This window comes from Coturnix japonica, chromosome 2 (assembly GCF_054131305.1).
Source record: "Coturnix japonica strain WE chromosome 2, WE-NBRP24, whole genome shotgun sequence".
Taxonomy (NCBI): Eukaryota; Metazoa; Chordata; class Aves; order Galliformes; family Phasianidae; genus Coturnix; species Coturnix japonica.
Genome location: NC_140664.1, coordinates 45,920,678 through 45,934,725, shown reverse-complemented (window position 1 = coordinate 45,934,725; position 14,048 = coordinate 45,920,678). Strand labels below are relative to the sequence as shown.

Here is a 14,048-nt window from a genome sequence, read left to right as displayed (position 1 = left end):
GAATTATGTGCAAAATGAGTACAAACATTTTTAGTCTTTGCACTTTCGCATTAGTAGTGGAGTGGCTCATTAGCATCAAGTGACATCAAAGCATAAAGAAAAAAATATTAAGCTTCTTCCCACTTTCTAAATAGTGTAAACTCACAGGTAAAGTACAGCATGACTTCAGGACAGAGAGAATCAGAAAGGAGAAAACATGGAGAATGGGAAATGAGGAGGGAAAGCTGATGGAAAAATAAGGGGCAGTTGCATCCGTACATACAGAACCAGAGCATCTACTCTTTCCACTAACTCTTCTTTCCTAAGTTCTGGTATTCAGTGCATGCTTAAAGATGCACTTCTGGTGACTTCACTAAAATCTGTGCTTATTTGATTCTTAATTTCTGCTTTGTGTAAACTCCTGCATGCGATTTCTGCAAGTGAACATTATAGAATGAATCCCATTAACACCCCAGGTCACAGCAGCATCACACTGACACAGATTCTCTTTGCTGGTGCCGCAGCTGAGTGGGAACTCTGGTGACTGACAGATACTCAGTGCAAAAAAACCCCACAAAACTGGAGCTATATGGTGTATCAGACAGATGTAACAAGATCTATTTGAAATTGGCTGATTCTTGTCCTAGGGCACAGAAAAAACTAATATTGTGGTTACAGCTTAGTTCTTGTTTGTCCACTGAAGAAAATGACCTAGTATACTAGTATGATTTACAGACTATTCAGGAAAGGCTGACGGCAATAAAGATATAAGGAATTAGAGAAGGTTTGGCAGAACTGTTCGCAAAACTTCTGGTTGTACTATTTTTGGTTCAAGACAGTCGCTGGTCTTGTTTTTTAGAGAAATCCCTCTATGCACTTTATCAAAAAACAAACAACTGAACTAAGGAGAAATGAAAAGCCATGCACTCTCTGCATTTGTTTCAAAATGTAAATATTTTGCAATATAAATTTTGATTTTCTATTTTGATCCCTAACTATTGCTTCGTTAATTAAGAAGCCAGTAAATACAACACTTCATTGACTGTGAAGCCCTCCTTCAAAATATAAAGGTGAATAAGAAAAGTACATAGATGGTGAGGAAATAAGGGACTTGGAGCAGCCAAATCAGGGTAGGCAGATAAGGGGTAAACCAAGTGCACTATGCCAGAAAAATCACCATATGTTTAGTAACAGGAGCAGACCAACACCTAGGTTTCTCTTTCAGCTGACCATCCTGCTCACTAAATACACTTTGGGCCAGGGATCTGAAAGATTGCAGATCTGAATACAATCCTCAACTGTGATCCTTCCACACATGAGGTGCAGAGTCATAACCAATATATGGTAATGCTAACAAAATTGCATACTAACAATTAGAGATTCAGATTATTTTCAGCTATTCATTTCATTTAGTTATTTAGCTTCTTAATTGCTTATTTATATATATACACATTGTTATTCATTAGCACTTTTACGACGTGTACTAAACCACCTTTCTAACTCCAGGATCAAGGCTTGTGGAAATAATTTTGTCACAACATTTTTCCAATAGAGAGCTTATTCACATACAGCTGCATCCTAAGAATGATACCATTTTCTATGCAAAATGGTAAATTATATTTTGATTTTCAAATGTGTTATTAAAAATACACATATTCTCATTTTAATGAAGATGGAAGCACTCCATTTTCCATTGTGTTTAATGGGTATTAATTTCTGCTATATTAACTGTACTTATATGTAAAAAGACATTAAATTATTCTAACTTCTTCCTACCATGTTATTTCAACTTATTGAAATGAAGTATTTGAAGTCTCTGAAGACGATCTGTTCTGAAAGGTATGTTCACAAGAAAATTCAACACCTGACCTTTCCTTTTGATTGAAGATACCTTTTTTTTCCCCACAGAAGGAAATTTCATTTTTGTGAGCTAACTCTACTAAGAACAGTAAATGAAAATTTACACAGAAGCTGGACTTTCATTAGAATACATGCCATCTTAATAATCTACATTTAGAACCCCTAGCTTCTTTTGTATGCAAATAAATATATACATACATGATCTCTTTTTAAGAGAGAACAATTTAAACAGTTCAGATGAATGAAAGAAGTGCATGCCATATCAGACCATCAGAGAAAGCTTCCTTCATAGCACTGTGTAGATACAGGTATTAAAGGCTGCACATGTTACAGGAATACAGTATTTATGACATATTGTTTAAAATATATATATTTTGCACTTAGCACTGCAAAAAGTGCCCCCTTTGTCTCAACAGCCTTTCTTTTTCTTCTTTTTCCCTACAGTATTATCATGTGATCTGAATAAAGAAATAAACAGACAATGCTGAGGCCTACTCAGGAGGAGGTAGTTGTGTGATGTTTAGTGCCAGACAATGTAAACATGAAAGCTTTTCACAGAAATACGTCCTCGACAGGTTTTGAAATTCTCTTCCTGAACCTAATTACCATTTATAAAAGGCTAGCTAATGATGAAAAGAAACACCTTCTTATCCCATAGCTGTCACTTTTAAACAAAGCCTTGAACTCCTGGGGTGGTGTGCACTGGAGGTGTCCCCATACCCTTTGCTTTCACAAACTGAAGAAGGAGACGGTGTTGAACTGATGCAAATTTGCTCTGGGATAACGTTCTCCACATCCAACTTTCACCAAATTTACAGAGGCATTTTCAGCAAGGAGAATTACAGAATTATATGATAGATGTATCTGTTACGGGGTAGTTTCATCATCCTTTCTGCACACCTTAGTCACCCTTTGAGATTTGCTATGCTACTGTGAACTCCACGGAAAAGTGCTCATCTTTAAATGCCAGTGCGGCACATAAGCAGTTCCTTCCACAAACATGAAGTCTTTAACCCTCGGCACATCCCAGTGGCTGAAATGCATGTAGGACAGGTATGTTCTACGTGAAATAACCTGGTAACTTCACTACGGTATTAGACAGTCTCCCAAGTCCCAGTGGAGGAAGTAGATACCTAGATTTTTATGGTGTCTAACTAGTTGCTTCTAGGACTGCGTTGGCTCAAGTTGTTAAAAAATAATAGTAACTGTGATAGTTTTAAACACAGAAAACAGTTTTTCCCCCAAGGCATTTATATCTTTGCAATGAAAAAATGAAATTAAGGCATTTGTCTTTATCGGTGCAATGATATATAATACAGTCAAAATAAAGTGTTTAAAGTTCTTCAAAGCATTTTCTAGAGGAATTCCTTTTAGTGTATTTGGTATTTAAATACACGTAAGTATACTGTATGTGTTGTATACATACATGTATGAATGTAAATATAAATGCAAATACACGTAGTGGTGTAGTGCAAAGTCAAAAGCAAAAGTTTTGATAGGCTTAACCTAATCTTCCTCATCCACTGCTTCTCCTCTACAGTAACAAAACAAAAAATGGCCAAAGACATTCTGCTGATGAAAAATTCCACTGTATTATTACAGATGTTCTGGCAAACAAATAAACACCCTGTCCTAGCTCTGATGTAAGCATGTTAAGGGAGTACTTCTGAAGTACCTGTATATGCTGTCTTCTGTGCAAGACAGCACTCCTTGCTCATGCTAGCTTTTGAACCAGAGTCCTGTACTTCCTCACTTTATTTGATTATTCCTCCCTCTTTGTATCCCAACACAGGTAACATCCTCTGCAACATATTTGCTGATGTTGGTACTGAATATTCACAAACTCATCTGGATGATTTTGATATTCCAAACAGTCACAAACTTATGAGTTTTGATGTGTTGTCCACATTCAATCTTCATCACACGCCTTTCACTTTTCCCAGCAATTATTTCCCCAAATCCATTTCCTCTCCTTCAAGGCTTTTGTAATATTCAACACACCTCAGAAACTAAAACTATCCAACTGCATAGGTTTTTAATTACCCTTTTATAGGACTGTATTTCCCTTCTCTTCCACAAAAAGAAATCTGTCTCGCCAAGAGTCACCAACTGAAAACACAGAATGGGTAATATTCAGTCATGTAAGAAAGAAATATTTTTTCCCCTATGGAGCTGTTGAAACTGGGCCATATTAAACATGCGCTTAAGCTGGGTAAAACTAGTGGGATGCATGAAGATATACCCTGAGCATCATGTTCTAAGCAGTGCACTAATTTAATAGCATTCTGTGCTTGACTAAGGGAAGGAAGGGCACTAAGCAGTGGTTCCTGAGCAGCATGTGGCTCCTAAACAATTTAAGTGCTCTCACAAGCCTTGGTTATTGTATCTAATTGGCAGTGCCAGATGGACAGCTTGGTAATTCAAAGCTGTGACTATAGGAGTAAATGGTCCAGCAAAGCCCTTATGAAGCCAGTACTATTTGGTCCTTCTAAGATGCAATTGCACCCTCAGTCCAACCCTATCCTATGTATAGTAGTGGGCCTTCTGGGAGAAGGTACAGTCCTCCCTCTTTATGAACCAATAAAGGTGTTGTCCTGTCTTGCTTCTCCCTTGGCAGGTACTTATGCTGAGGCTGTATGTCATATATTCAAAGGTTCACAAGAAAGATGTTAATAAGTGGCTTGCACAGCAAGGAAGGTTGATTAATCCACTTCAGGGCCCTTTCTAATGTGGCAGAAAGGGCAGCTGACACAGCAGCATACCATAATGGCTTTACGTAGAAATATTTAAAATACCTGGGTTGCTCTGAAAGTAATGTTTCCCACTTATTTCCATGGAAACTACAACAGATACAAAGAGCAAAATAGCACTATTTATAGTGATAGAATAAATTCTCAGCTACAAAACACTATTTTTTAACATAGTCATTACCATTAACTATGCATTTTCACCAATGATGAGCAAGAGTCTGCAATAATGAACATATGCACAGCAGAGATGATCCACTATTGCTGTTGTTACTGCTGAAATGCATCACCCCCTTCTTCATTAAGCTCACATTCACTGGTTGGTCTCTGTAAACGTTCAGCAAGTACCAATGAATGTTAGTGGGTGCCATTCAACTCCATCTCTTTGCTTCATACGCACTTCCATGTCAGATGTTGTTCTGTCAGACTGCCCCTCTGCTGCCATCTGTTACATGGCAACAACTTGTAATGGAATATTGGTTTGAAAGGTCAGGTCAGCCTCTACTGCCATATCTCCAGCATCCACCTCTGACACTGCAGGTCAACACTGTAAAATAGGAGGTGCTACTTTCAGAGCAGCCCCTGTATCTAGATTCCTTCAATTCCAGTTCCAGCAAACTTGAACTGCTTAACATCAACATTTTTCTTAATTAAAAGATGTGAGAAAAGAGTCAAGGAAAGCTGCTGTTATATCTGTAATAACAGAACATTTGAAAGTAACGTTAATTAACGTTTGCATGTAATATGGGATTTTTACCTTTCAAAAGCAGCACAATAATCCAAATTTTAAGGAATCAATATTTTTTACATGCAACCACACTGCTGAAAAGTACACAGAAACACGCTCAAAAGAGAATGAATACTTAGTATTTTTTCCCAAACCAAGTAACAAATTTTGCAAAAATACTTTAAAAAAAACAAACACATAAAACATTCTAGCATCTTGATCATGATCATAAAGAAAATACCTGAACCTTTTGAATACAGCCTACTTGGTAAAGCTCCTTTTGAGCAAAGAGTAAAAGCTACAGATAATGTCATGATCCTTTCTCTGCTGAAGTTATCCAAGAGCACTAGCTGCATTAACAGGAATTGCTAGGCACTGTGATGCTCTTCTAAAAGCAACAACCCAGAACAACTAAAATACTATAACATTAGAAATATCAGTTGGTTGGAATTTGCAATTATAACAGCAATGATAGCTGCTGTTCTCACAATACACAGCCAAGCACTTCAAATATATTGAGATATTACATTTTACTGTAGTGATGTAATGCAGTTAGCAGACTGAGTTTTATGGAGATGCACAGATCTGTCTTAAGTGCTGAACAGAGGCAGCAGTGAACCCAGAAACAGAGCTAACAGGTTTTCTGGAATGGCATTTTCTCAGTGAAAACATCACGATATACTCTTCCACACACTTCTAATAACAAACAATAAAGATATTTTTAAGATAAAATGTGATAGTTACTAACGTTAACCGAGATATCCTTCCTTTATTCCAAAAAAAAAAAAAAAAAAGGGCAGAATTTGATAATGAAGAAAGCAGTACCTCCATTGGATAATACAACAGAGTTCCATAAGAATGATTCTGCACTCCTGAATGTACTGAATGTATCTTATCCATGAGCTTCTGGAACAGTACAGCTAGCACCGAGCTCTCTGTTAAAGCTTCACAAGATTTAAGAGGTTGTACTTAAGAGGAAGGGTCTTTCTGCACTTAATATACTGCAGTGTAAGTCGGGACAGGTTTGAGTAGGACTCCAAGTACCAGATATCAGCTGGAGAGGTTACCAAGACAGTAACTTGCAAGACATTGTTAATACTCATTAACATAGAGGAAAATGTGATTATCTCATCTTTCTGGAGAAACCACTTAGATTTTTTTTTTTGGCACTACAAAAAAAAAAAAAAAAAAAAAGAAAAAAAAAGCATTGAGTAGGAATGCTTTTATAACAGTGGAGTACTTGCTATGAAACAGCTACTATATATGTTTAGTGTTTTGGCACAAGCATTGGTACAGTTCTACTGAATTAGGATGAATAATCTATTAAATATTAATTGTGGGTATTTAATTACACAGAAGCACCTGAAAATACCTATAGCATTGTGATTGTTTTCCAGAGCTAAAGAAATACGATTGCACAACTTCAAATCTTTTTTTTTTTTTTCATAAACTAGAACATGACAATTTCTGTTTAATGTACTATTTGATTCAAGGATAGCAATTTGAAGATCAGACGCCAAGAAAATGTTTTGACTAGATTGACATTTCCTACCCTATCTGGGTAACTTGTTAAAAAGCTGTATCTTTCAAAGGAAACTACAAAGGAAAGGCTCCTTACAGTTTGCTTCAGTGGAGAGTTAAGAGAATGAGGGCTTGGGAATGGTTCCATTTCCACTCTCACAGAAATAAGTGCTGCCTCTTTGAAGAAGCTGGCTTTCCTCTGCTAACTTTAACTTACGCAAGACAAGTTGTGAAAACAGCATCTTACTGTGTACAATAAACTTGATAAGACAGTAAATTTTAGAACTCGCAGCTACTTTCAGAAATGAGTTTAAATGCCTCAATTACTGTGGTTTGCAAGTAAAACTGATAAAAACAGTGTAATATAAAAGACACAGGCAGACTTGTTTTCATACCTTTGAATACTTTTTATCTATCAAGATAGCATATTGATAGGAACATATTCATACTGTGGACTGCATCTGATATCTTATTTCCCCTGTTCAACGTCAGATCAAGTCCATCTCTGCTTCTTTCAGTTTGATTAGGGAGTTTGCATTCCCACAATGCTATTTTTCCGTTTTATTAGTATAACTGAGGAGCTCTAAATACTTCATGGAGTTTTACTAAATAAAACCTATATTACTCCCTGTGAAATCCATATAGTGGGGGGAAAGCCAGAAACCATTTCAGTTGTCAGAAAAACGGATTTTGGAAGGAAGTTAGAAGTAGTTTGACAGCGGTGTTACTCTTCACACAGAGAATGGCTAACAATACTGCATTCAGCTGACATATGAAAGGGTTTCAGTAAGATGTACGTTATCATCTAAGTGGAACGCTGGTCTGAAATGTAGAAATTGCCCTTTCAAAGAATTTCACTCATGAAAAGTACAATTAATGGAGATGAGCTTTCTTTGGCCTAACGCTGCGCATTCTCCAAATACTTGACTATCACTCCCAACACTCCTTTGGATATCCACCACTTGCTCCCCAGCACTTCCCGCTGATCTTAGATTACATCTAAAAGTGCTGAAATTCAGGCAATCACATAGTGAGGAAGCTTACAGAAATTACAGTGATAAATTACTCTCTCTGACAAGCTGGGTGTTGGCCATGCCCTACTGCATTTATTACATTATCCCATCAGTCCAGTGTTCATCTTGGTACTTTGCCCCCTTTCCATGTCTGGTGTTTCAGATTTCAGGTTCATCACTGGCATTTCATCATTAAATTTGAACACCTAACGTGTAAGTGCAACACAGAATAGCTCAGTTGAGATCATTTGACATATACTTACTAGAAATTTTATATTAAATAATAATGGGCAAAAATGTCACCATGGAATACGAGTTAAGCACACTGCCTTATGGAGGTCCACATCTCTCTTCAGTGACTTAAAATGAAAGAATCATAACTCAGGATCACTGAGTCCAACTCCTGGCTCCACAAAGGTTCACCCACAAATCAGACCATAGGGAAGGGGTAGATTACTATTCCTTATCTTGCAATGCACGTGTTTTCTTAAAATTTAAATTAGATGGAAATAGTGTGACACTAATGACTTTAGTGGGACAAAATCCTGTACACAAAATCTAACGTTTTAAGTCTGCCTTATCAGGGGCACACTAATGGATCCGCACTGACTTGGTAAATGTAGTTAAGGGCTAAAGGTGGTTTGGGGCTTTTTATGCCTGTTTATGCACAGAGAGATGGGTAGACATTAATTATAATTTTATTTCAGCACTTTCCACTTTAACTGCCAAATAAATCGCCATGACAGTTTTAGGAGTGCATGCTGTACTAGTGCTTTCCTGCTACTAAGCTAGGTCCTCAGAAACAGGCAGAGCAACTCCTAGTAGTTGTATTTGAAGAAATACTTCACATACATAACCACATCTGAACTATTTTGGTCCATGTCTTGGAAATACTGCACTTTATTACTTGCTGGCACTGCCAGCAATACACAAGTTGAATAATCAAGAAGCAGGAAGTAAAAATGCAAAGAAGAAAGTCACCATGCGTCATCATCACACTGTTTTTCTACCGGTTTTGGGAAGAAAAAAAAAAAGGGTGCAGTAGTTAATCTATTGTTTATTCAAAACCACCAACAGAAGTTAATAGACAGTTATAAACTAATTGAGTGCGTCTGTAGTGCTATCTCCTCATTCATCTAGCTTATTCAATTTAGCTCTGTTAGTGTTCCATATGGTACAGTGCCCCTGCTGCTAGGAACAGTCATTCATTGCAAAAAAACCCCTCTAACAACAGGAAGCTAATAGTTTAACTGTTCCTCTAAATTTGTTTGACAAAACTGACATTTAGTACGCCATGTCACGTTGTCACTAATCTGCAATTTACCCTTAGGCAGGCAGCGGATGCTCATTTTATTTACCTCTCATAGTTAAAAGCGTAATTAATATTCCACTCTGAAACAAAGATTAGAGATTTGACAAACATTGCAATTTAAATTCTCCATTATAGCAAACATTAAAATCAAACATCTTTCATACGCCCCATTGCATAAAGGACATGTGTAGCTGTAATTTAACTTTTTAGTTTTTAATACCACAAACTAATTTCTGCTGTCAGTTTAATGAGGTGGAAAACACAAATCTTGTTGCTCTCTGTGTGCTCAGGCTGGGACAGTTAGAATGTAGAGAGCCTGAATCAATGCTTCAGGCCGAATCCCCAGGTTACTGTGAGATATTGGCATCTAAAAATAAAAAGTCTGACAGCCAGTGTATAATAAAAGGCTCCACAGACCAAACACTACTGGGATGAAAGGACAGAACCACAGCAGTTTTCTGAACTGCTGCAGACCTGTAGAAAAACTCAAATAACTGTGGACTGGGTGTACCTATGCCATAGTGCTGCACAAAGAAGGAAGCACTGCTCAGCACTCTAGATTGAGTGCAGAGGGCACATTCCACTTTCCAGTGTTTGGTTTCCTCCATTCTGCTTTCCATGGAGTCAGTTGTAAGCAGTCATTCCAATCAATTAATTCTAGGCTGAAAGCAGAAACATTTTGGAGCGATTCCTGACCACAGACAGCTATCAGGCTGGGGGCAGGGGCTTGGCTGGTCTGTCACCTCTGCCCCCTTTCTGCTCCTTTCAAAGCCAGTCTGGTCTCCTCCTCCTCGAGCCTTCGCTCCATGACCACATTACAGGTACAGCCAATTCAAACAGAAGAGCAGTGATGCTGTATGCAGAAGTCCCATAGTGGGCTGCACAGTGGTGTCTGCACTACAGCTGCTGTATCGTGCCACTCTGTGACAATAGGGCACATTATAAACGGGCAGAGCAGGGGGAGCACTGCAGTTGTAATTCCTGTTCATTTCAACTGGAATCCCAGCTCCATAAATTCTGTGTGACTGATTAAAATTATAAACATGTAGAAGACCTTTAGGCAACCATGCTGGCTCATTAAACATGGGAAGTCTAGAATCATCTCCACTGTGATAAATGTGTGTGCAAAGGCGTGTTCTTCAGTGACATACATCAGGACACTTATTTATTTATTTACTTTGGGGAAGATTTTCTTCACAGTAGCACTTAGACTGCCAAAACTAAAGAGCACAGACTCAACAAAGAGGCTGCTGTTACTCACTTCTCAATTCATCCTATGTAGTAACCCACTGACTCCTGACTCCTTCACAAGACTTCATTAGTCACTGCCAACTTCAATCTGCTTCAGTTATTTTACATTCAGTTCCCAAAGGAAAAGTGCTCTCCCCACTGAAAGTAGGCTAAACTAAAGATAAACTGCCTCATTTTATAACAGAACACACTAACATGTCCTGAGTCACGCTATCATCACAAACCAGTAAAAGGATCTCTGAATACTATTAGCTCTGCCACAACACCAAATAAAAGCTAGGCACATTTCTAGAACTGGGTGTCCAAAACAGGGAGTTCAGGTGCAATAAGGTTAATAAAATTACATGATTCCTCTCTTAAATGTCGTAACATATCTTCCCTTTCATAATGACTGAATACAAAAAAAGGCTTAATAGAGTATTACACTTTAAAAGAGAGAGATTGATATACGATCAGAAGCTCTGGGAACAAATTATATGAATGTGCCTGTTAAGAGCAAATACTTGAAAAGGTTACAGCAGTTGAATGAAAGTTTTTTTAGATTTTTATTTTGTGCAAAACAATAAGCAGTTTATGAAAATGTATAAATCACAAGATAACCAGCAGAGCCACAAAGGTCAGAATCACAGCTGTTGATAAAAGGAATGTCATTAATCATAATGTACAAATTGCCATATCAGATTAGACCTGAGTCCAGCTGGTATAATATCCTGTTCCTGTGAAGTTCACAGAACTTTTGTTTTATAGATGTTCTGTAGAAATGGGTGTTTTATAGAGGAAGACCTATCATAAAATGCAGATGTGAAAGAAAACTGTTGCTGATCACTGCATTGCAAGAGATTGACTACAGTTCTGAAATGTGAAATTAAGGTGTTTCTTTTTTTGTTTTTTTTTTTTTAAAGAATTATTGATATACAAATTTCAGCAATTTGAACTCGGTACATTGTTCAAATCCACAGAGATGATCAGTTAACCTCTGAATTACAGTAATATAATTCTAGTCCAAGCAGCCCCTGCTGACAGTGAGCTTTATCATCTTAAGCACTATGTTCAGGGATTCCCTGCTATTTTAAATAAAATTTGATTTAAAAACCTTCACTCTTCATGATTCTATTAATTGACTCATGGATCTATGATGCACTAATAATACTAATACTGGGCCTAAATTTATCTTTTTCCCTTGGTGAAAATGTTCAGTCTCAGTCTTCACTTATGTACTTACTCTGTCTGTACCTCCTTTCAATGCCTGTCTCAGAAACCTCTCCTTCAACAATTGTTTTCAGATGAAAACTAAGCAAATTAAGAGCAGTTTTAGAGTTGTTCAACTGTGTCATGGTTCTGTAATTTTGTAATTTTGCTATCAGTATTCCACATCATAACATCATGTAAAGCATGGATACTTCTATTGAATGTGCAGTCCACAGAAGAAGACTACATATCCCAGAGAACAACAGGGGTAATGATAAGTCACGGGACCAGGACTCTATATAATCTTGTTCCCAGGCTGGAGTGCCCTCCTTCTTCTCTCGAACTTCTCGGAGAGTGGGAAGCGTTCCAGCCGTGTTGCCTAGAATTCACAGTAGGCCTCTCGGTTTTCGGGGACTCCCTCTGTTTCGTTCGATTTGTTAGCCTCAATTATATTATATTGTGTTATCTTGTATTTCGATATCATATTTAGTGAAATAAGTTTTTCCTCCTTAGATTGCCACTGGTTTTATCCCATTCCCCTTTTCCCCCTCCTTTCCAGGCCCTGGGGAAGGGGGGGGTGGGGCTACTGGGTGGCTTCCCCTGTCACGGGCATAGGTAAATCTAAGTAACCCATGACAAACTGCTAGCTCAAATTCTTCCACTAGTTTATTCTAGCTTGAATTCTGTAAAGAGACTGAATGCAGTACAGACCCTTCAGAAGATGTCTGAAAGCACTGTGTGTTTCTGAATTGGATCAGCAAGAGCAGTTAGAATTTGTAAGGGCAAATTAAGAATGAAACTTGCAAGCAGGAGAACATGTTTCTTTCCAAATCTTAATCAGCAATGCTTGACTTGACTCTTAACTATTCCAGGTAAATGGAAAGCCAAGGTGGCCATCACGTAAAACTGAAGGGGCACAAACACACATTGGTAGCCCTCAAATGTAATTGCCTCAGCATTTCCATGGCAAGAAGAGAGAGTTCTTCCATTAGGTACTCTAAAAGACATAAAATCCATTTCCCATACTTGGGGCTTCAAATTTTCCCTAGATGGGGAAAGTGAGAAAGCAAGACCCTCGTCTGAAAGACCCTCATCTCCTCAAGCAAGACACTCATCTCCTACAGACCCAGGAAATATCCTTACAAGCCAGTATTTGCTTTCTCTAAATAAGCAGAAGATTTGTTTTCTCTAAGTATCAGGGGCTTGTAAAAATCTGAGACGGGCATAGCGGGCACGCAGATCACAAATCTTTCTGTTAACTAGTCAGAGCTGCTTTTGTCTGTCTGCCATTTGAAATCTGCCCCAGGGGTCAGTCTGGCAGACTTCAAAAATGAAGACTACAAAAGTTCTGATTAGGCGCTTTGGGATTATCTTGTAAGAGTTGCTCTACGTGTCACAAAAATCGTCTGAGCTTTGGATTGCCCTCCCTCTCCATAAACTTACTCTCTCTGATTATGCCATATGCTGGAGAAACCAGGACAAGTTGCTTCACTCAATCATGAGTTTCATGTAGCTTTTGACAAGAAGAGGAGAAAAATCACACTGGCTACACTTACCAGTTGCTTTTCCAACCCATGCCCTATTTTTAAGAGAGAAATTAATATACAGCAATTGCTGTGGCAACAGAAACAGCAATAATTAAATCCTTGGCATTTTCATGCTCTTCTAAGTGACACGCTCTAATCAAGAGACCTTTAACTTCTTTGAGAACTGTCTTCAGAAAAGACAAAAGCAACTGTGAAATAAAACATTCAGCTTGAAGGTTCTGCTTAAAATGCTCATATCTTTGCCTGATGTTTCTGCATTTGAACTCTAAATATGAAGATGAAATTAATAAAGAAGAGCCTGGTAGATTCTAAAGAAAATAAAATTGTTTGTTTGCTTGTTTTGCCCAATTGAAACAACTTTTCAATTCCCATGCCATTCAAAAAGTTTTCGACTCTGTGCCACTCTTTTGAGGCACAATCAGCAGAAATCCTGAGTTAAGAAGTTGGAAGATTCTCAATTACATTACCTTTTTAGACTAGACTGTGGGTACCCACCACGATCAAAACATTTAGGATGCTTTCTGTGAGCCACTGCAAATGTTTTGCTACAATTGACTAAACTAACTTGGATTTCTAATCTTTTTTTCCACAAAGCTTCTTCTCAAAGAAATGCAATTTTCTCAACAAGGAAAATGTCACATAATACAAACTCCACTTAGGAAACTGAAGTTCATTATACACCTAAAATGAGACTGTATCAAAAGATACAGAGTACTCCAACATGTCCACAGATAACTGGCTAGGCAATTAAATATGAAAGGTAACTGAACAAACAGAGAAACTCGTTTCTGGCAGGCTACATTACAGCTAACACTCTTTTTTTCAGATGTGTCAAATTATTTTTGTATGTATGTATTCTATCTGCATGCCAGTTTGCAAGCTTCTCTCTTCATTGCCAGGCTA

The 14,048-nt window shown here is 37.8% G+C and overlaps 1 protein-coding gene across 7 annotated transcripts in view; it reads right to left on the bottom strand.

Moving 5' to 3' along the window:
* The window catches only part of PTPRM (protein tyrosine phosphatase receptor type M), a 432,075-nt gene that overhangs the window by 101,487 nt on the left and 316,540 nt on the right, over positions 1–14,048 (bottom strand). The window lies entirely within an intron of this gene.